Source organism: Lingula anatina, unplaced genomic scaffold (genome assembly GCF_051362555.1).
Source record: "Lingula anatina isolate TDL-2025a unplaced genomic scaffold, LinAna3.0 unanchor82, whole genome shotgun sequence".
In the NCBI taxonomy this organism is placed as follows: Eukaryota; Metazoa; Brachiopoda; class Lingulata; order Lingulida; family Lingulidae; genus Lingula; species Lingula anatina.
In genome coordinates, this window is record NW_028257603.1 from 3,133,239 (window position 1) to 3,158,598 (window position 25,360).

Consider the following 25,360-nt stretch of genomic DNA (forward strand, 5'->3'; position numbering starts at 1 on the left):
ATTTAAAAAAATACAAATGAATAAAAATTTAAAATACAAAAATATTATTTTAGAAAAGACAAAAAAAATTTGAAATGATATTTATAAAAACTTACCATTTACAAATAGAAAAACAATTTTAAGAGTTTTATTTTCATATTTTATTTTAATTTTTGTATTTACAATTTTAATAATGTCTCCAATTTCTTGGAATAAATATGAACATTCATGAAATTTTTTAGATTCTCTTTTTATTACAACATCAGCTTTTACAACAACTGGTTTAAGTGTTAGAAACATTGGTGTTGATATGACTATTTTTGGTCAAGTTTTTGTTTTTTTATTAATTATTTTTGGTGGTTTGGGTCTTTTATTTTTTAAACTTATGTTGTATAAAATTTTATTTTTTTTATTTAAAATGAATACTAATACAAAAGTTTATGATGAACAATTATTTGAAAGAGGATATTTTTATTTTACAAAAACAAAACGAATGATGATTGTTTCATTTGGTGTTTTATTTTTAATTCAAATAATTGGATTTTTTTTATTCTTTTTTTATTTTTATTTAGTTCCTATTAAAACTTTTGATAGTTTTAATGGTAAATCATATACTGAATTTAAAATGTATAATAATTTTGGAAAAAGTGTTTGAAATGCTGCATTTTATTCAATATCTTCAACAAATAATGCTGGTTTTGATTTATTACCATGTGATGGTTCATTACAAATGTTTGCAAATGAACATTATATACAAATTGTTTTTATATTTTTATTTATATTTGGAGGTATTGGATTTCCTGTATTTCTTGAGATGTGAGAATCAATTATTAGATTTAAAAAAAAATATATTAATAAAGAAAAAGTAATAAATCCAAATACATTTTTAGTTAAATTTTTATTGTTTTCATATTTTATAGTTTTAATAATTAGTTTTTTTTCAATTTTTCTTTCAGAATCTTTTAATCCAAATTCAAAAAAAACTGGTGGTGGTTTTTTTATGACTATTTTATTTAATACATTATCTACAAGATCAGCTGGTTTTTCTACTGTTGATATAGGTTTAGAGTTTAATTTTGTATCTAAATTTTTATTTTCTTTATTTATGTGAATAGGTTGTAGCCCATTATCTACTGGTGGTGGTATTAAAACAACTGCATTTATAATTTTAATTTTTTCAATTTTTTCAACAAGAGATCAAAAAAACAATTTGATTATTAAAAGAAGATCAATTTCTTCAATTGTTGTAAACAATTCATTTAAAATATTTTTTCTTTCTTCATTTTTTATTTTTGCTTCAATGATTATTATTTCTGTTTCTTTAAGCAATGATTTAATTCATCCAATAAATAATAAAGATGGAACAATTTATTTTTCTGATATCTTTTTTTATACAACATCTGCATTTGGAAATGTTGGATTAAATACATTTAATATAATAGATAAAAAGAATTGAATAGGTTTTAAATTAATTAGTGTATTTTTAATGATTATTGGACAAATTGGATTGATTAATTTTGTTCAGTATAAAGTTAAAAGAATAAGTAAAAATATTGTTTATTTTCCTGTTGACATACCATTATAAAAATGATTTAATAAAAATCATATAAACAAATAAAAAAAGGATCAATTTTTTGCAAAAATTAAATAATATAAAAATACTAGTATTAGATTTGGATGGTACTGTTGTAAATAGTGTATTTGAAACTATTTCAAAAAAAGTACAAAAATCAATAATTGAAGTTCAAAAAAGAAATATTAAAGTAATACTTAATACTGGAAGAGCTATAAAAGATACATTATGAATTGTAAAATATTTAGAACTTGAAAAATATAATGGTTTAGTTATTGGTTTGAATGGATCTGTTTTATTTGATACAAAAACTAAAAAAATTGAAATTATAAAAGAATTATCAAGAAAACAAAAAGAAGCTTTATTATCTGCAAGTAAAATAAATAGAATATCTCTTGTTTTTTTTGCAAATAATTTAGAATGTAAAGGTTTTTTTTATAAAAGAACATTTTTAATATTTTTATTTTCATTATTTAGAAAATCATTTAGATTTAATAAAATTTCAGAGATAGAAATTTTAAATAAAAAATTTAGTAGTGGTCTTATTATAGGAACAAATGAAGTTTTAAAAGATTTTGTAGAATTTACAGCAAAAAAATCTGAATCAATATTTTTTTCAAGCGGAATGAAAAATACAATACAATTTTCATTAACTGATAAAAAAGAAGGATTAAATTTAATTTTAAAAAAAATGAAAATAGAAAAAAATGACACTATGATTATTGGTGATAATTTAAATGATTTACCATTATTTATTGATTTTAAATATACAATTGCTATGGGAAATGCAGTTGATGAAATAAAAAATAAATCTTTTTATATTACAAAAACAAATATAAAAGATGGTGTTGCATTTGCAATTGAAAAATTCTTATTATAAAAATTTATTTTTTACTTATTTTTAATAATGTTTCTAAACCAAGTAATCAACAATTTTTTGTATTTTTAATTCTTTCTTGAAATGTTGTTTCTTTTATTTCATTGTTTTTTGGAAATAAATTATCACTTACCATTAATATACTTGCTGCTTTTTTATTAAATTTTTTTGCAATTAATCATATAATAAATGATTCCATATCAACAGAACTTAAGTTTTCTTCTTTTGCTATTTTTTTCATTATGTCAAAATTTTGATAAAAAACATCTGTTGTATGTATATTTGTATTTTTAATTTTAATATTTAACTCTTTAGATGTTTTATTAATTAAATCAAATAATTCTTTATTTGGTTCTATTTTATTGTTTTTATAATTCATTTCTTTTCCTATATTACTTTCAGTAAATGTTTTTATTGGATTTAAAATATCAAAAATATGAATTTTATTATTATATGAACCAGCAGTTCCAATTCTTATTATTACTTCAACATCATAATCTTTAATTAATTCTGTTGTATATATTGCAGCAGATGGCATTCCCATTCCATGAGTTGCAAAACTAACAAACATATTTTTATAGTAACCTGAATAAATTAATGCATAACGATTATTTGAAACAATTTCAATATTATTTAAAAAATATTGAGCTGCTCATTTAATTCTTTCTGGATTACCAGCAATTAATAAATATTTTGAAATTTTATTTTTTTTTGCATTTAAATGTCTTGACATATTTTATATTATTTTAAACTATAATAAAATTATAATAATAAAAAAAGTATTAATAAATTATTTTTTTTAATTTTAAAAATAAAGAGGGAGTAAATAAAATAATATGATGACATTTAATGAAATTTTAGGAAAATTTGTAGATTGACACACAATGGATAATTTATTTCAATTAATTACAATTTATTCATTAATTTTTATAATAATTTTAACTTTTATTACTACAGTTGTTGTTATTGTTACAATTGGTAAGATAAAAATTCAAAATAAAAATAAAATTATAGATAAAGAATAATAAATTATTTAATATTTATAGACTATAATTTTTATATTTTTAAAAATAAAATTATTATTAAATGATTTTTGATTTATAATTATATATACACGATTTAGAAAAGTGTAAATTTGATTTCTTTTTTAATTTTTAAGAAATTTTAATAAGAAATTAAGAGTATGTTAAAATTTGATTTTTGAAAACTAAACATAACAAAAACATATAATACGGTGTTTTTAGTTTAATTTTTTTTGAGAGTTTAATCCTGGCTCAGGATTAACGCTGGCGGCATGCCTAATACATGCAAGTCGAACGAAACAGTTTACTGTTTAGTGGCGAACGGGTGAGTAATACATATTTAATCTACCCTTAAGTTGGGGATAATTACTGGAAACGGTGACTAATACCGAATATGTTATTAGAACATAAGTTTTAATAATGAAAGGAACGTTTGTTTCGCTTTTGGATGAGAATGTGTTGTATTAGATAGTTGGTAGGATAAAAGCCTACCAAGTCATTGATACATAGTCGGACTGAGAGGTTGATCGACCACACTGGGATTGAGATACGGCCCAGACTCCTACGGGAGGCAGCAGTAAGGAATTTTTCACAATGGGGGAAACCCTGATGAAGCAATGCCGCGTGATTGAAGAAGGTTTTAGGATTGTAAAGATCTGTGGTAAAGGAAAAAAGTTTAAGTAGAGAAAAATACTTAAATTTGATGTTACTTTACTAGAAAGTCATGACTAACTACGTGCCAGCAGTCGCGGTAATACGTAGGTGGCAAGCGTTATCCGGATTCATTGGGTGTATAGTATGCGTAGACGGAATTATAAGTCAAAAATTTAATAATAAGGCTCAACCTTATACCATTTTTGATACTATTTTTCTTGAGGATAGAAGATGTTGATAGAATTTCATGTGTAGCGGTGAAATGCGTGGAGATATGAAAGAATACCAAAGGCGAAGGCAATTAACATGTCTATTCCTGACGTTGAGGCATGAGAGCATGGGTAGCAAATAGGATTAGATACCCTAGTAGTCCATAGCTGTAAACGATGAGTGCTAGATGTTTCATTAGAAGTATCGAAGTTAACACGTTAAGCACTCCACCTGGGGAGTACGTACGCAAGTATAAAACTCAAAGGAATTGACGGGAACCCGCACAAGCAGTGGAACATGTGGTTTAATTCGAAGAAACGCGAAGAACCTTACCAAGACTTGAAATTTTTCGCAATGTTATAGAAATATAACGGAGGTTAACGATCAACAGATGGTGCATGGCTGTCGTCAGTTCGTGTTGTGAAATGTAAGGTTAAGTCCTCTAACGAACGCAACCCTTGTCGTTAGTTGCTAACATTAAGTTGAGTACTTTAACGAGACTGCCGGTGTAAACCGGAGGAAGGTGAGGATGACGTCAAGTCCTTATGCCTCTTACGTCTTGGGCTACACACGTGTTACAATGGCTGATACAAAGAGTCGCAAATGTGCAAATATGAGCAAATCTTCAAAGTCAGTCTCAGTTCGGATCGAAGTCTGCAACTCGACTTCGTGAAGTCGGAATTGCTAGTAATCGCAAATCAGCAACGTTGCGGTGAATACGTTCTCGGGTTTTGTACACACCGCCCGTCAAACCACGAAAGTTGGTAGTACTGGAAGGTGATATCCTAACCGAAAGGGAGGAATCAACCAAGGTAAGATCGATGATTGGGGTTAAGTCGTAACATGGTATCCTTACGGGAATGTGAGGATGGACAACTCCTTTCTTATTTAAAAGAAAGTTTTTTAATATAATATTTAGTTATGTTTAGTTTTGAAAGAACAATTTTTAATTTTTTTACATTAGCCAGTAAAAAAATGTTTTTTCTATAGTAAAAATTGATTTTTGAAATTTAAGTAGATAACAAATTTCTTTTTAAGTTGCATAAAAACATCGTAAAAAAGTTACGAAGTGCATATAATGGATGCCTTGGCATTGAAAGACGAAGAAAGACGTGAATACCTGCGATAAGCTTCGGTTAGGTGGTAAAAAACCTTTGATCCGGAGATGTCTGAATGAGGAAACTCACCACCATTAGAGTGGTATCCTATATCTTTTTTAGATAAGGAAGTTAAACCTGGTGAACTGAAACATCTTATTAACCAGAGGAAAAGAAAACAAAGTTGATTCCCTAAGTAGCGGCGAGCGAAACGGGAACAGGCCAAACCAATTTTTTAAATTGGGGTTGAAGGAGTAGTAATAAAAAACAGTTATAAATTTATTTGATAGAAAAAGTTTTTGGAAAGAAACACCCTAGAAAGTGATAGTCTTGTATTCGAAATTAAATAAACTGAAAGCTACCACCTGAGTACGACGAGGCACGTGTAATCTTGTCGGAATCTGCGGAAAAGACTCCGTAAGCCTAAATACTATTCAATGACCGATAGTGAACCAGTACCGTGAGGGAAAGGTGAAAAGTACCCCGAGAGGGGAGTGAAATAGTCTCTTGAAATTATATGCATACAAGAAGTCAGAGCACCAATATGGTGTGATGGCGTGCCTTTTGCAGCATGATCCTGCGAGTTATTTTCTTAAGCAAAGTTAAACTGAAGAAGTGGAGCTGTAGCGAAAGCGAGTGTTAATAGCGCGTTTAGTTTAAGGAATTAGACCCGAAACCGTGTGAGCTTACCATGGTCAGGTCGAAGTAACAGTAACATGTTATGGAGGACCGAACCAGTGTCCGTTTTAAAGGGCTTGGATGAACTGTGGTAAGTGGTGAAATGCTAATCGAACACGGAAATAGCTGGTTCTCTTCGAAATATTTTTAGGAATAGCGTCGAGTGTACTTTGATGGCGGTAGAGCGCTGAATATGTTGGAGGGCCCTCCCAAGGTTTACTTCACGTAATTAAACTTCGAATTCCATCAAATAAATTACTCGGCAGTCAGTCAGTGGGTGATAAGTCCATTGGCAAGAGGGAAACAACCCTGATCATCAGTTAAGGTCCCAAAATCAATACTAAGTGGAAAAAGTTGTGGAGATACTCAGACAACTGGGATGTTGGCTTAGAAGCAGCCACTCATTTAAAGAGTGCGTAATAGCTCACCAGTCAAGTGTATCTGCGTTGAAGATATAACGGGGCTAAGTATTGTACCGAAACTATGAACTTGTTTTATAACAAGTGGTAGAAGAGCGTTCTAACAACATTGAAGATTAATTGTAAAATTGGTTGGAGTGGTTAGAAGTGAGAATGCAGGAGTAAGTAACGATTGAAGGTGAGAATCCTTCACACCGAATGATTAAGGTTTCTTAGGCCAGGTTCGTCCTCCTAAGGTTAGTCGGGTCCTAACACGAGGTCTAAAGACGTAGTGGATGGATAATCGGTTGATATTCCGATACTTTTAGTATCAGTGATGGAGTGACGAAAGAGGTTAGGATATGCCAGCTGTTGGTTATGCTGGTCTAAGCATGTAAGGTATGGAATAGGTAAATCCGTTCCAATAATACCCAAATGTTAAAGATAGTGAAATGCTTTTGCAAATTAACGAAGTATCTGACACCATATTTCCAAGAAAAGCTTCTAATGTTAATGATATTAAAACCCGTACCGACAACGAACACACGTGATCAAAAAGAGAATTTTAAGGTGAGCGAGACAACTACATTTAAGGAACTCGGCAAAATTACCCTGTAAGTTCGCAAGATAGGGTACTCCATTTTTGGAGTCGCAGAGAATCAATCCAGGCAACTGTTTAACAAAAACACAAATCCCTGCAAAGCAGAAATGCAAAGTATAGGGGTTGATACCTGCCCAGTGTTAGAAGGTTAAGGAAGATTGTGATTTTATTTATAAAATTGCGGTTGACCGAAGCCCTAATGAACGGCGGCTGTAAATATAACGGTCCTAAGGTAGCGAAATTCCTTGTCAGATAAGTCCTGACCTGCACGAAAGGTACAATGATCTGGATGCTGTCTCAAATGTAGACTCGGTGAAATCTTATTACTCGTGACGATGCGAGTTTTCCGCAGCTAGACGAAAAGACCCCGTGGAGCTTTACTATAACTTGATATTGAGTTTTAGTTTAATTTGTACAGAATAAGTAGGAGTCTATGATCTGATGATGCCAGTTGTCAGTGAGACGATAGTGAAATACTACTCTTGTTAAATTGAAACTCTAACCTTTAGATAACAATCAAAGGGACAGTGTCAGGTGGGTAGTTTGACTGGGGCGGTCGCCTCCTAAAATGTAACGGAGGTGCTCAATGGTACTTTCAATATGGTCAGAAATCATATGTAGAGTGTAAAGATACAAAAGTGCTTGACTGTAAGACTAACAAGTTGAACAGGTACGAAAGTAGGACTTAGTGATCCGGCAATGCATTGTCTTTTGCTTGTCGCTCAACGGATAAAAGTTACCCCGGGGATAACAGGTTCATCTTCTCCAAGAGTTCACATCGACGAGAAGGTTTGATACCTCGATGTCGGCTTGCCGTATCCTGGAGCTGAAGCAGGTTCCAAGGGTTGGGCTGTTCGCCCATTAAAACGGGACGTTAGCTGGGTTCAAGACGTCGTGAGACAGTCTGGTCCCTATCTGCTGTGGACGTGGGAAATTTGATAGGAGGTCTTTCTAGTACGAGAGGAGCGAAGGGCTTATACCTCTGGTGTTCCAGTTGTTCTGCCAAGAGCATCGCTGGGTAGCTATGTATAAATCGGATAAGTGCTGAAAGCATCTAAGCACGAAGTCGGCCTAAAGATTAGATTTCCATATGAGACAACTTATAGACTATGAGTTTGATAGGCTAGAGGTGTAAGTACAGTGATGTATTTAGCTGACTAGTACTAATTGTCCACAATTTTTTTATTATTTTTTATGTAATGTTATCTATTTAAATTTGAACATTGATTTTTACAGAATTAAAACTTAATTTAATTTTATAATTCACTGGTGTTGATAGCAAGTTGGTTCCACCTCTTTCCATTCCGAACAGAGAAGTTAAACAATTTAACGGTGAAGATACTGATTTATCGGGAAAATAACAAGATGCCAGTGAATTTTAAGATTGAATTAAGTTTTTTTGTTTAAATAAAAAATTTAATAATAATTTAAAAAAATAATTATTTAAATTTTTAATAGAATATTTAATTTTTTAAATTATTATTTTTAAAAAAATAATAAAAAATAATAATTTTTAAAAAAATAAATTTAATGTTAATTATATTAATTAATATATAAAATAATTAAAAAAAATATTTTTTAATTTGTGATTTTATTGTTAATTAAAAAAAATATTTTTATATTCTAAAAAAAATCTTTAAAATTTTTTTATATGACATTAAATATATTATTTCAAAATAACAATAAATTGATAAAAAAATATTATTTTATAGATTTATCAATACTTTTAACACAATTAGAAGAACAAATATTAACATTTGTTTATCAACCAATTTTAGGTTTAAATACAATATCTTTATACAGATTTTTTATTATTCAAAAAAATTTTTCTAAAAAAAATAAAAAAATGTTAAAAACTGATATTTTTAAGTTTTGTAAATTAAATCAATTAGAATTTGAAGAAAGTTTAGAATGTTTAATAAAATATGATTTATTGATAATTCAAAATTTTGATTTTGAAACTTCAGAAATAATATTGAAAAAACCTAAATTTATTAATGAATTATTTAAAGATAATGAATTTTATAAAAAATTAATGAAAAATATTTCTAAAAAATCTTTTGAAAACATATATATTAAATTATCAAAAAATTATAATCAAAAAGATGAAAATTTAAATAATGAACAAAAAACAAATTTTAAATTAAAAATTAAAGAAATTAAAAATATAGAAATACAAAATAATAAAGAAATTGAAATTAATACAGATTTTTTAAAAGAATTGAATTACAATTTTAAAATAAAGGAATTAAATTTATATAAAAAATTAATTTTAAATTACAATATACCTAAAAATTGTTTAGAAATTATAATTGATTATGTATTATTTAGAAATTGTGGAAAAAGAATAGAAGTAAATTATATAATTAAATTAGTTGAAGATCTTAATAATAGATGCATTTTATTTAATAAAGAAAAAATAATAAATCATTTTGTTGAAATATATGAAAATTTATCAGTAAATCATTATTTAATTCAAAATCACAAAACACCAAATTGATTAAAAGAAAATTCATTTAATAAAAAAATTTCAATTAATTTATCAAAAAGTGAAAAAAATGATAATAATATTAATAATAAAATAAAAAACTTAGTGAAAGAGATATTATATGTTTAATAAAAAGTTTTTTGAAGCAATTAAAGATAATAAAGAAAAAGAAATATTAAAAAATAGTTACATTAACAATTTAGAATTTAAAAATTATATAAATAAATTAAATAAATTTAATTATGATTTTTCAAAAATAAATGAATTAAAAAGTTTATTATTAGAGTATCTTTATTCTTTTAATTTATGTAAAAATGTTGATTCTGAATGTAAACAAACATATAAATTTTTTAGAAAAAAATTAAAATTTTCTAAATATGGAGTAACAACAATAGAATTAAAAAGATGTATACATCCAATTTATAATGAAAATTTTATTTTATCTAGTTTTATTGAAAGATCTTTTCCTAAGAATTGAATAATAAATAAAGAATTAGATTTTAATATAAATTTAAGTAACACCAAACAAAAAACAATTTCATTTAATGATAATTTTAAAACAAATTCAAAAGATTTTTTAGTTGAAAATATTTATTTTTACAGTCAAAATAAAGAAGTTTATAGTAAAAAAGCAGCAGTAATAACTTGTATTCATTTAATAAAGAAGAAAAAAATTAAAGTTGCATTTATTGATGAAAGAACTTTAATAATGAATATTAAAAATACATGAAAGACAAATTCTAATGATTTGTTTAAAAAATATTTTGAAATTGATTTATTAGTTATTGATAATTTTGGGATGGGGAATTGTTCATCAAGTATTAGAGATGATTTTCTTTTTCCATTATTTTCTAAACGTTTTAATGAAAATAAAATAACTTTTATTATTTCACCATATACAATGGATGAACTTGAAAATGTATTTCGTTTTTCAAATACAAAATTAGAAGTTTTAAGATCTTCATCATTTGTTGAAGTTATTAAAGATAATATGAAAAACAAATAATTAATAAAAAAAGACTATAAATTTTTATAGTCTTTTTTTAAAAAAATATATTTATTAAATATTAAATAAATCTGTTGTAATATTCATTAACTAAAGCTAAGTTAATATCATTTTTAATATCTTCTTTTTTTGGTTCTTTTATTAATTTAGCAGAAAAATTATTTTTATCTAATTCAATAAAATTAAAGTTTCCAGCTTTTTTAAATGATTCTTTTATTACTTCTAATTTTTTAATTTTATCTTTTTTAATAGTTACAATATCATTTACTTTTAAAATAATTGAAGGAATAGAAGCTTTTTTATTATTTACAAGTATATGATTATGATTTACAAGTTGTCTTGCTGCTTTTCTTGTTGAAACTATACCCATTCTAAAAACAATATTGTCTAATCTTTTTTCTAATGTTGCTAAAAGATTATCCATTTTATTACCTTTCATTTTAATAATCTTTTTAAAAAGATTTCTTAAAGGTTTTTCTGATAAATTATATCTATATTGTAATTTTTGTTTTTCTGATAATTGTAAACCAAAACCTGATTTTCTTGGTTGTCTTACAGGTCTTTTAGTTTTTTTTACTCTTACAAATTCTTTATGATTTTCTAAAATTGAAAAATTTAATTTTTTTGATTTTTTATAAATTGGTCCTAAGTATCTAGACATAATAATTTTTAATATTTTATAATAATATTATAACTTGTTTATATTTAAATATAAATAATTTTTTTAAATATGTCTGCATTAACTATAACTATTATTTTTTTATTTATTTTTGTTTCATTATTAAATTTTTTGTTTTTAATGAAATTAATTTTTGAAATAAATAAATTTAAAAAAATAAATAAATTTATAAATGAATTAGAAATTTTTAAATCTCCATTTTTTTTAAATAAATTGTTAGAAATTAAAAAATTTTCATTAAAAAATAAAGAATATTTAAAGATTTATAATTATTTATTTTATAAATATATAGATCTTATTGTTAAAAAAAATACATTAATTATAAAAAGATTTATTGAAGTTTTAAATATTGAAACAAAAAAAGAATCTTTAAATTTAAATATTATTGAAAATTCAAATATATTTAATATTTATAATGATTTTGAAAAAAACAATGAATTAATTAATAAATATAGTGAAGAATTAAATATAACTTTTGCAATTGAAAATATTGTTTTTGAAAGAATAGATTTATTAAATTTAATTTTAGATAAATTATTTGAAGAATTATATAAATTAAATTTAAATTTTGAAATTAATATTGATTTTTTAAAAATTAAAATAAAATTAATTTTAGAAAATTTAAGAATTTTTGAATCTGAAATTTATAAACTAAATTATTTTGAAATAAAAAAAAGATTATATGAAATGAATTATGAAGTAATTCATTTTTCTGAAAAATTAATTATTTGAATAAAAACTATTTCATTATTTGAATTATTAAAAGAAAAACAAAATGAATTATTAAATTTAATTGATTTAAATAAAAAACAAAATTATATTTCATTAATTCAAAAATTAAATAGAGAATTTCAAAAAACAAATATACAAATTTTTAATAAAATTTGTAATTTTGTCCCATTTGAAACAAAAGATATATTATTAAATTTAATTTTTGATTTAGAAAATAAAATATATCAAGTAAAAAATATTGATAATTTAAATAAATTATTTGTTGATTCATTTGAATTTATAATTGATAAATTTAATATATTACAAACAGAATTTTTAAAATTTAATGATTTAATTCAAAATTTTGAATATAGTAATTTTTTTACTAGATTTCAAAAAAATGAATTTAAAAATTTTAAAAAATTATTATTAGAAACTAAAAAAGAAATTGATTTTTTAATTATTGATAAAGAAGAAATAAATTTTAAAAACTTTTTAAATGAAGATTTATTAAAAATTGAACATTTATCTGATAATTTAATTATTTTGTTTAAAAATTTACCTAGAATGATTAATTTTTTTAATACTGAAAAAGAAAAAAACAATGAAATGTTTTTAACTTTATTAAATATTGAATCATTATTTTTAAAACCACAATATATTTATATTAAAAATATATTTTTTAATAGATTTAATAAAATAATGAAAGATTTTTTGCTTTTTAAAAAAGAACAATTATCATCAAATGATCAACAAATAAATTTAATTTTTAAATACAATAATATTCTTTCAGAAATTAGAAATTTAAAAAAAGATATAAAAGAATCTATTTTTTTAAAAAGTATTATTGATGAATTATTTGTAAGAGTAAATAAATTTAGATTTAATAATGATTTTAGTAGAAATAAAATTTTAAATGCTGAAATTATGTTTATTAAACATGATTTTAAAAATGTTATTTATAAATTAATAGATATTTATGAAAGTGAAACATTGATTTGAAATAATTAACATTTTATTTTTTAAATTAATAGTAGAACATTATAATGATAATAAGAAATGTAAAATTTATAATAAAAATATATAATTATTAATAAATTATTAATAAATTTTTCTAGGAGTATAGTTTAATGGTAGAACAATGGTCTTCAAAACCATATGTGCGGGTTCAATTCCTGCTACTCCTGCCATTTCAAGGTTAAAAATATTTATTTTAATTTAAATCCAAAAACTTCTTCTTCTTTTAAGAATAAATTTTCATCTTTTTCTTTTTCATTATAAATTTGTAATTTAGGTTTTTCAATAATTGAAAAATCTACTTGATTTGTTTTTTTTATATTTATTGTATTAAAATAAAGTTTTAGTTTTTCATAATTTTTTATCAAATCTAAACGTTTTATATTAAAAGAATCTAATGATCCTGAATAAACTAAATTAAAATAAATATTTTTTGTTAAATTATATTTACTCATTCTTACAAAAAAATCAAATATATCTTTAAAATTTTTATTTTTTTCTCTTTCTTTTTTTAAATTATTGTAAAAATTAATATTAATTTTTTTAATAATTATTAATGGTAAAAATATTTCGTTTTTTTTATTAATAAATTTAAAAATATTTCTATTTATACATGGTAGATTTATTAAAATATTATTTTTTTTTAATATTTTTAAATAACAATATGTTTTTTTATCATCACCAATAACACTGTTTAATAATTGAGTGAAAAATAAATTAAAATTTTTTGTTTTTAAATAAGCCATTCAGTATGAAATAAAAGAATAACCCATTGCATGTGAACGATTAAAGCCATATTTAGCAAATTGTATTATTATTTTTCAAATTTTATTTATTAGTTCTTCTGAACGATTATTTTCTTTTGATTTTTTATAAAAAATATTTTTAAAAGTGTCAAAAAGAATTTGGTTTTTTTTTGATATTGCTCTTCTTAATATGTCTGATTTTTCTGCAGATAAACCAGAAAAAATTTGAACCATTTTAATTATTTGTTCTTGAAAAATAGGAATTCCTTGTGTTTGAATTAATATTTCATAAAATTCAGGAATTAAATTTTTATATTTAATATTTTTATTTTTTCTTTCTAAAAAATCATCAATATATTTTATTGAGCCAGGTCTAAATAAAGAAATTGTTAATGCAATATCTTCTATTTCTTTAGGTTTTATTTTTTTTATCAATTCAGTCATTCCACTTGATTCTAATTGAAAAATACCTTTAGTTTTTCCTTCTTTAAGTAGTTGAAATGTATTATTATCATTTAATTTGATATTTTCTAAATATTTATTTTTTTCATTATTAACATTTAATTTATTTAAAATATTTGAAATTAGTGTTAAATTTCTTAAACCTAAAATATCCATTTTAATTAAACCAAAATCTTTAATTAATTTCATATCCATTTGAATTATTGTATTTAAACCATCATTTCAAGTACCAGTTAAATAATTTAAATTTATATCTGAAATAACTATACCTGCTGCATGAATTCCTTGTTGTCTTGGAAATCCAATAATTTTTTTTACATATTTAAATAGATTTGGAAATTTTTCTTTTTTGTATCTTAATTCTATTGAATTTTCTAAATTTTTCTCTAAATTATCAGCATAAAATAAAGATATTTTTTTTGTTATTTCAGATATTTCATTTAAATTTATACCCAAAGCTCTACCAACATCTCTTATAGCTAATTTAATTCCTATTTTTTGAAAAGTACTTATTAATCCAACATTATTATTTTGATATTTATTAAATATATATTTAATTACTTCATTTCTTTTATTATCTTGAAAATCAGTATCAATATCTGGAAGTTCTATTCTTTCTTTGTTTAAAAAACGTTCAAATAAAAGATTATATTTTATTGGATCTATTTTTGTAATATTTAAAAGATAACAAATTAAACTACCAGGTGCAGATCCTCTTCCTGGTCCTACAATAATTTCATTTTTAATTGCAAAATCAATATAATTTTTTACTATTAAAAAATAATTAGAAAAGTTTTTATCTTTTATTAATTTTAATTCTTTGATTAATCTTTTTTTATAACTTTTATTAAGTTTTAATTCTTTTAATTTTTTAAAACAAATATTTTCTAATGTTTTATAAGGATCTAAATTTAAATTATTGTTTAAATTATTTAATCGTAATTTTTTTTCTATTGGTATTTCTAAATTTATTTTTGATATTAATTCATTTTGATTTTTTATTAGAATTTTTTTTATATTTTCATTGTATTCATTGAATGTTTCAAAAAAAGAAAAAATATTTAAATTATTTTTTAATATTTTTTCTGGATTTTTTATTTTTTGTAAAATTTTAAAAAATTCTTTTTCTGAATTTTTTAAAACTGTTACAGATTTAAAATCAATTAATTTTATTTCTTTATCTTTTAAAATATTTTTAAATAAATTATTTTCTGTTTTTTCATTTTTTCCTCAATATAAATCTTTTAAAAAAATAAGTTCTTTTTTTATTTCAAAAAAATTATTTAGATTTATATTTTTATTTAATGAAACAATTACAATGATATCTTTGTAATTTTGTTTTAAATATTCTATTTTTATTTCTTTATTATTTATATTCATTGAAATAGATGATAAATAATTCATATTTTTATATCCATCTATTTTTTTTGGTAATATTGTTATTTCTATATTTCTATTTTTTATTTTTATATTTGAAAATGTTGTTCCTATTATTGGTTTTAATGAATTTTGTTTACATAATTTAAAGAATTTATATATACCAAAAACTGATTCTTTAGATAATAGTGGTGCAATTTCTATTTTATTTTCTTTTAAAAATTCAATATATTTTTTAAACGATATAGTTGAATTTAAAAAATTATAATATGAATAAACTTTTAATGGTATTTGTTTCATAATAATATTTTAATAAATATTAAATAAATTTATAGATATGTTTTTTATTATTTTCAATAAAAGTAAACATTTAAAAATATAAAATCTTAAGATTTAAAAATTAAATTTTAAAAATTTATAATGATTATTAAAAAATATTTTTATATATCTAAATTTATAATCAAATAATTTTTATTAAAATATTTTATTAATTTAAAGTAACAATTTTTATTATTTATAAATTTTTCCATAAATATTATTATTCATTTTTTTATTCATTTTAAAAATTACTATTTATATTATTTAATTTATGGATTATAAAATTAATAAAACAATAAATTAAAATAATAACAATTTTTTAATATATTTTTTTAAATATTTATAAATTTATTTATTTTATAATTATATTTTTTTTAATTTTTATATATCTATTATTTTTTTAATTTTTATTTTTTTTTGTTATTATATAAGTAATTAATTTATTTTTTATAATAAATATTTATAAAATTTATAATAATAAAAATTTAACTAAAAAATATATTTTATAAACATTATAAAAAACAATAAAAAAAAATTTGTATATTAAAATAAATTAATTATATAATTATTTTAAATATTTAAAAAAACTATAAAGTTTTTTAAAATTAAATAAGAGGAGATATAAAAAAAATGAATAGTAAAAATAAAATTAGAGATATTTCTTTAGCTATATCTTTATTAGGTATTGTTGGTTTAACAGTTGGACTTATTGTTGTTTCAAATCAAAAAACTCAATCAAGTGAAGACAAATTAACAACTTCATCAAATAAATTTATGGATTTATTTACTAAAGAAGTATTAAATAGTGATGAAGTTTTATCTAAAATTTCTGATGTTAAATTAATAGATAAAGCAGGTTATGAAAGCACAGCAGATGATAATAAAATTAAAGTATTAAAAGAAGAAATTATTGAAGTTGCAAAAACTAAATTAAATGATTTACTTGATTCAAATGTAATTGATAATAAAGATGAATATACATCAGCTTTAAAATTAATTAAAGATAAATTTACATTAGATATAGTAAAAAATATAATTGGTTATAAAAAAACTGGTACTGATGATGAAACTGGTATTTTTAAATCTGAAAAAGAATTTGTTACAAAATATAAAAAATTATTAGAAGATTGATTAAAAGGATTTTCAAATAATCAAAAATTAATGTGATTAGCAGATGATACAAAAAAAGCATTTAAAAATGATTTAAATACATTAAAAAATAGTTTTCAAGCTTTTGTAGATCGTGCATCATTTGAATATTATGAACTTGATACTTCAAATGACATTAAAAAAGGTGATGAAGGAATTAAATTAGATGGTACAAAATCTACTAAAGCAGAAAGTGATGATGATTTTGCATCAAGACAAGCATCATTTGATATATTGAAATTTTTTAAATTAAACAAAATAAAAAATGAAGACAAAAAATACATTAATAAAATTATTCAAGATAATTCATTTAATATTGATTTAATTAAAAAATTATATGATGTTAAAACTGCAGATACAAAAGATGATGGTTCAGATTTTACAGTAAAAACAGAATTAACTGGTGATGATAAATGAGACAAATTATTTGAAAAAGTTATTAAAAAAGTTTATTTTGAAAATAAAGAAACATTATTTTCTGGAACAGTTGATGCTGGAACATTAGATGCTGCTAATACAAGTGATGGTAATGCATATAAAATTTCATTTAAAAAAAGTGATTTAGAAAGTGTAAAAACATTAATTAATTCATTTAATGCAACTACAGCATCAATTTCTGGTACAGATGATGAATTGAGAAAAGATGCTATTAAAAAAGTTTGAGCAAAAGTAAAATTGATTGGTAGTTTTCAAGTTAATACAAATCATGCTAAATATACAAAATTATTAGGATATTTAACTTCAAAAATAGCTTTAACTAATACAATGGCAGGTACAATTTCAGCAGGTACAATTTCAGCAGAAAAAGTTAAATTATTATTAAACTTTGTAATTGGTAAAGAATTATTAGGTTCAATTAAAATACCTACTTTAACAAAACCAGTAGATACAGAAATTGATGCAAATCCTAATGTTGTTGCAGTAAGAGCAATTTCAGATCAATATGTAACAACAGAAGGTATTGATTTTTCTGATTTTGTTGAAGCTAAAACAAAAATAGATAGTTTAGATGTGTCAGATGCTAATGCTGCAAAAACAGTTGCAACAGCTGATAATGCTTCACAAGCAAAAATAAAAGGTGCAGTTTTATTAAAACTTACTTCAATTCCTGGTGGTGTTAATAACAAAATTAGAATGATTTTTGCAAATGCTGTTAAAAATCATGCTGATTTTACAGTTGGATCATCAGATAAAAAAGTTCAATTCAATGATGCTATTAAAACTTCATTAAAATCAGAAATTGATAAATTAATTGAAAACAAAGATATTTCAGATGAATTAAAAGGTTCTATTAATATGAAAATAATTCAAGAAAAATTAATGGAAGAATTTAAAAAAATTGATATTGTTTCTACATTAAAATCAGCTGATCTTGAAGGAGAAACTGGTCAATTAGTTGATGAATTAAAAAAAGTTAAATAATTATTTTTTAATTTAATTTTTAAAGAACCCTATAATTATAGGGTTCTTTTTTTATTTTTTTAATTTTTATTTTTTTTAAATTTTGTTTTTATTTTTTATTAAAATATAAAAAATTTAAATAATTTATTTTAAATTATTTAAAAAAATTTATAAAAAGTAAATTTATGAATTTATTTATGAAATAATTATTTTTTTAAATTAAAGTTTTATATAAAATTAATGAATTTAAATAAATAAAATTGATATAAAAATAAATAAGATTATTTTAATAAAATTAAATGTAAATTATTAAATTTGTAAAAGATAAATGCAATAATTTAATTTATGATTCAGTATTTAAATTAAAAATATAATTAAATTTTGATTAAAAATAAGCCAAATTATTTTAAAAAGTTTTTGAAAAAGTTTATTTTGAAATTAAAGATATAATTTTTGTTTGAAAAGTTAAAGAAACAATATTATCTAATTTTAACACTTTGGATGGTAAAGAATATATAACTTGATTTATATAAAAAGTGATTTAAATGATTTAAAATATTTTTTTAAACTATAAACAACAATCATTTAAAAATTAATATTATGAAAACTATTTAAAATGTAACTAATGAAAAATTTAAAAAAGATTTATTTAAACAAGTTTGAATAAAAATAAAAATAATTTTAAATTTTAATTTTAATGTTATATTTATATTTAAAAATATATTAAATCTAAAAATTATTAGGATATTTAAATTTAAAAGTTAATTTAAAAAATTTAAGTTATTATTTGATATTTTAATAGATTAGAAATTAAAGTTTTATTAGAAATTTTCATTGATAAAGAATTATATAAAATCAAAAAATAAATTTAAAAAAATTTCAAATAGTTATATAACATTAAAATAGTTATTGAATTATTTATTTTTATTAGATTTAAATCAATTGATTTAAAAAGTAAATTGTAGATGATTTTTAAAATTATTTATAAAATAAAAATTAATGAGATAATAAATTGTGTTTTAAAAACAAAAATAAATTGTGTATTTTGAAATAAAAAGAATTTCAATTTTAATTAGTATTGTTTAAAAAAATATAATTATTGCAAATAATATTAAAAATCATATTTATTTTACAGTTGTAATTGATAAAAAAATTCAATTCAATACTGATAAATTTATTTAAAAAATTTTTTGATAAATTAATTTAAAAAGATATTAAAGACAGATTAAAATATTTTATTAATATGAAAATGATTCAAAAATTTTTTATGAATGACAGGTGTGGTAGATTGATTTTCATCACATTTCGGAAAAATTGGTGACGGGTCGTTTTTGGGTGATTTTGAGTGATTTTCATCAGGTCCGCGTACAGCAGATTTCTTCAATTTTGGCCAAAAAGGGAAGAAATTTTTTTTTCTTCATTTTAGTGACCGGTAGGTGTGTTGGGTCATTTGTAGTAAGTATAAAGTACTGGAAGAGTGGTTGTGTCAATATTAAGGAAGAAAAAGAGCAAAAACTCTGGCCACCCCCCCCCCCCCTCCAGATCCTGTTTTCAGCTGTGTTTTTGGCTATCTTTAAAGCTGGAATTGGGGGCTTTAATGAAGTGATCCGGGCGTGTTTCCACATTTTTTATGAATGACAGGTGTGGTAGATTGATTTTCATCACATTTCGGAAAAATTGGTGACGGGTCGTTTTTGGGTGATTTTGAGTGATTTTCATCAGGTCCGCGTACAGCAGATTTCTTCAATTTTGGCCAAAAAGGGAAGAAATTTTTTTTTCTTCATTTTAGTGACCGGTAGGTGTGTTGGGTCATTTGTAGTAAGTATAAAGTACTGGAAGAGTGGTTGTGTCAATATTAAGGAAGAAAAAGAGCAAAAACTCTGGCCACCCCCCCCCCCCTCCAGATCCTGTTTTCAGCTGTGTTTTTGGCTATCTTTAAAGCTGGAATTGGGGGCTTTAATGAAGTGATCCGGGCGTGTTTCCACATTTTTTATGAATGACAGGTGTGGTAGATTGATTTTCATCACATTTCGGAAAAATTGGTGACGGGTCGTTTTTGGGTGATTTTGAGTGATTTTCATCAGGTCCACGTACAGCAGATTTCTTCAATTTTGGCCAAAAAGGGAAGAAATTTTTTTTTCTTCATTTTAGTGACCGGTAGGTGTGTTGGGTCATTTGTAGTAAGTATAAAGTACTGGAAGAGTGGTTGTGTCAATATTAAGGAAGAAAAAGAGCAAAAACTCTGGCCACCCCCCCCCCCCTCCAGATCCTGTTTTCAGCTGTGTTTTTGGCTATCTTTAAAGCTGGAATTGGGGGCTTTAATGAAGTGATCCGGGCGTGTTTCCACATTTTTTATGAATGACAGGTGTGGTAGATTGATTTTCATCACATTTCGGAAAAATTGGTGACGGGTCGTTTTTGGGTGATTTTGAGTGATTTTCATCAGGTCCGCGTACAGCAGATTTCTTCAATTTTGGCCAAAAAGGGAAGAAATTTTTTTTTCTTCATTTTAGTGACCGGTAGGTGTGTTGGGTCATTTGTAGTAAGTATAAAGTACTGGAAGAGTGGTTGTGTCAATATTAAGGAAGAAAAAGAGCAAAAACTCTGGCCACCCCCCCCCCCCCTCCAGATCCTGTTTTCAGCTGTGTTTTTGGCTATCTTTAAAGCTGGAATTGGGGGCTTTAATGAAGTGATCCGGGCGTGTTTCCACATTTTTTATGAATGACAGGTGTGGTAGATTGATTTTCATCACATTTCGGAAAAATTGGTGACGGGTCGTTTTTGGGTGATTTTGAGTGATTTTCATCAGGTCCGCGTACAGCAGATTTCTTCAATTTTGGCCAAAAAGGGAAGAAATTTTTTTTTCTTCATTTTAGTGACCGGTAGGTGTGTTGGGTCATTTGTAGTAAGTATAAAGTACTGGAAGAGTGGTTGTGTCAATATTAAGGAAGAAAAAGAGCAAAAACTCTGGCCACCCCCCCCCCCTCCAGATCCTGTTTTCAGCTGTGTTTTTGGCTATCTTTAAAGCTGGAATTGGGGGCTTTAATGAAGTGATCCGGGCGTGTTTCCACATTTTTTATGAATGACAGGTGTGGTAGATTGATTTTCATCACATTTCGGAAAAATTGGTGACGGGTCGTTTTTGGGTGATTTTGAGTGATTTTCATCAGGTCCGCGTACAGCAGATTTCTTCAATTTTGGCCAAAAAGGGAAGAAATTTTTTTTTCTTCATTTTAGTGACCGGTAGGTGTGTTGGGTCATTTGTAGTAAGTATAAAGTACTGGAAGAGTGGTTGTGTCAATATTAAGGAAGAAAAAGAGCAAAAACTCTGGCCACCCCCCCCCCCCTCCAGATCCTGTTTTCAGCTGTGTTTTTGGCTATCTTTAAAGCTGGAATTGGGGGCTTTAATGAAGTGATCCGGGCGTGTTTCCACATTTTTTATGAATGACAGGTGTGGTAGATTGATTTTCATCACATTTCGGAAAAATTGGTGACGGGTCGTTTTTGGGTGATTTTGAGTGATTTTCATCAGGTCCGCGTACAGCAGATTTCTTCAATTTTGGCCAAAAAGGGAAGAAATTTTTTTTTCTTCATTTTAGTGACCGGTAGGTGTGTTGGGTCATTTGTAGTAAGTATAAAGTACTGGAAGAGTGGTTGTGTCAATATTAAGGAAGAAAAAGAGCAAAAACTCTGGCCCCCCCCCCCCCCCTCCAGATCCTGTTTTCAGCTGTGTTTTTGGCTATCTTTAAAGCTGGAATTGGGGGCTTTAATGAAGTGATCCGGGCGTGTTTCCACATTTTTTATGAATGACAGGTGTGGTAGATTGATTTTCATCACATTTCGGAAAAATTGGTGACGGGTCGTTTTTGGGTGATTTTGAGTGATTTTCATCAGGTCCGCGTACAGCAGATTTCTTCAATTTTGGCCAAAAAGGGAAGAAATTTTTTTTTCTTCATTTTAGTGACCGGTAGGTGTGTTGGGTCATTTGTAGTAAGTATAAAGTACTGGAAGAGTGGTTGTGTCAATATTAAGGAAGAAAAAGAGCAAAAACTCTGGCCACCCCCCCCCCCTCCAGATCCTGTTTTCAGCTGTGTTTTTGGCTATCTTTAAAGCTGGAATTGGGGGCTTTAATGAAGTGATCCGGGCGTGTTTCCACATTTTTTATGAATGACAGGTGTGGTAGATTGATTTTCATCACATTTCGGAAAAATTGGTGACGGGTCGTTTTTGGGTGATTTTGAGTGATTTTCATCAGGTCCGCGTACAGCAGATTTCTTCAATTTTGGCCAAAAAGGGAAGAAATTTTTTTTTCTTCATTTTAGTGACCGGTAGGTGTGTTGGGTCATTTGTAGTAAGTATAAAGTACTGGAAGAGTGGTTGTGTCAATATTAAGGAAGAAAAAGAGCAAAAACTCTGGCCACCCCCCCCCCCCTCCAGATCCTGTTTTCAGCTGTGTTTTTGGCTATCTTTAAAGCTGGAATTGGGGGCTTTAATGAAGTGATCCGGGCGTGTTTCCACATTTTTTATGAATGACAGGTGTGGTAGATTGATTTTCATCACATTTCGGAAAAATTGGTGACGGGTCGTTTTTGGGTGATTTTGAGTGATTTTCATCAGGTCCGCGTACAGCAGATTTCTTCAATTTTGGCCAAAAAGGGAAGAAATTTTTTTTTCTTCATTTTAGTGACCGGTAGGTGTGTTGGGTCATTTGTAGTAAGTATAAAGTACTGGAAGAGTGGTTGTGTCAATATTAAGGAAGAAAAAGAGCAAAAACTCTGGCCACCCCCCCCCCCCTCCAGATCCTGTTTTCAGCTGTGTTTTTGGCTATCTTTAAAGCTGGAATTGGGGGCTTTAATGAAGTGATCCGGGCGTGTTTCCACATTTTTTATGAATGACAGGTGTGGTAGATTGATTTTCATCACATTTCGGAAAAATTGGTGACGGGTCGTTTTTGGGTGATTTTGAGTGATTTTCATCAGGTCCGCGTACAGCAGATTTCTTCAATTTTGGCCAAAAAGGGAAGAAATTTTTTTTTCTTCATTTTAGTGACCGGTAGGTGTGTTGGGTCATTTGTAGTAAGTATAAAGTACTGGAAGAGTGGTTGTGTCAATATTAAGGAAGAAAAAGAGCAAAAACTCTGGCCACCCCCCCCCCCCCTCCAGATCCTGTTTTCAGCTGTGTTTTTGGCTATCTTTAAAGCTGGAATTGGGGGCTTTAATGAAGTGATCCGGGCGTGTTTCCACATTTTTTATGAATGACAGGTGTGGTAGATTGATTTTCATCACATTTCGGAAAAATTGGTGACGGGTCGTTTTTGGGTGATTTTGAGTGATTTTCATCAGGTCCGCGTACAGCAGATTTCTTCAATTTTGGCCAAAAAGGGAAGAAATTTTTTTTTCTTCATTTTAGTGACTGGTAGGTGTGTTGGGTCATTTGTAGTAAGTATAAAGTACTGGAAGAGTGGTTGTGTCAATATTAAGGAAGAAAAAGAGCAAAAACTCTGGCCACCCCCCCCCCCCCTCCAGATCCTGTTTTCAGCTGTGTTTTTGGCTATCTTTAAAGCTGGAATTGGGGGCTTTAATGAAGTGATCCGGGCGTGTTTCCACATTTTTTATGAATGACAGGTGTGGTAGATTGATTTTCATCACATTTCGGAAAAATTGGTGACGGGTCGTTTTTGGGTGATTTTGAGTGATTTTCATCAGGTCCGCGTACAGCAGATTTCTTCAATTTTGGCCAAAAAGGGAAGAAATTTTTTTTTCTTCATTTTAGTGACCGGTAGGTGTGTTGGGTCATTTGTAGTAAGTATAAAGTACTGGAAGAGTGGTTGTGTCAATATTAAGGAAGAAAAAGAGCAAAAACTCTGGCCACCCCCCCCCCCCTCCAGATCCTGTTTTCAGCTGTGTTTTTGGCTATCTTTAAAGCTGGAATTGGGGGCTTTAATGAAGTGATCCGGGCGTGTTTCCACATTTTTTATGAATGACAGGTGTGGTAGATTGATTTTCATCACATTTCGGAAAAATTGGTGACGGGTCGTTTTTGGGTGATTTTGAGTGATTTTCATCAGGTCCGCGTACAGCAGATTTCTTCAATTTTGGCCAAAAAGGGAAGAAATTTTTTTTTCTTCATTTTAGTGACCGGTAGGTGTGTTGGGTCATTTGTAGTAAGTATAAAGTACTGGAAGAGTGGTTGTGTCAATATTAAGGAAGAAAAAGAGCAAAAACTCTGGCCACCCCCCCCCCCCTCCAGATCCTGTTTTCAGCTGTGTTTTTGGCTATCTTTAAAGCTGGAATTGGGGGCTTTAATGAAGTGATCCGGGCGTGTTTCCACATTTTTTATGAATGACAGGTGTGGTAGATTGATTTTCATCACATTTCGGAAAAATTGGTGACGGGTCGTTTTTGGGTGATTTTGAGTGATTTTCATCAGGTCCGCGTACAGCAGATTTCTTCAATTTTGGCCAAAAAGGGAAGAAATTTTTTTTTCTTCATTTTAGTGACCGGTAGGTGTGTTGGGTCATTTGTAGTAAGTATAAAGTACTGGAAGAGTGGTTGTGTCAATATTAAGGAAGAAAAAGAGCAAAAACTCTGGCCACCCCCCCCCCCCCTCCAGATCCTGTTTTCAGCTGTGTTTTTGGCTATCTTTAAAGCTGGAATTGGGGGCTTTAATGAAGTGATCCGGGCGTGTTTCCACATTTTTTATGAATGACAGGTGTGGTAGATTGATTTTCATCACATTTCGGAAAAATTGGTGACGGGTCGTTTTTGGGTGATTTTGAGTGATTTTCATCAGGTCCGCGTACAGCAGATTTCTTCAATTTTGGCCAAAAAGGGAAGAAATTTTTTTTTCTTCATTTTAGTGACCGGTAGGTGTGTTGGGTCATTTGTAGTAAGTATAAAGTACTGGAAGAGTGGTTG

General features: G+C 25.9%; 2 pseudogenes; both read left to right on the plus strand.

Annotated features, from left to right (window-relative positions):
• Positions 1–3,685: 3,685 nt before the first annotated feature.
• Positions 3,686–5,194, plus strand: LOC147759240 (small subunit ribosomal RNA; annotated as a pseudogene).
• Positions 5,195–5,526: 332 nt separating this feature from the next.
• On the plus strand, positions 5,527–8,321 carry LOC147759241 (large subunit ribosomal RNA; annotated as a pseudogene).
• Positions 8,322–25,360: the final 17,039 nt, after the last annotated feature.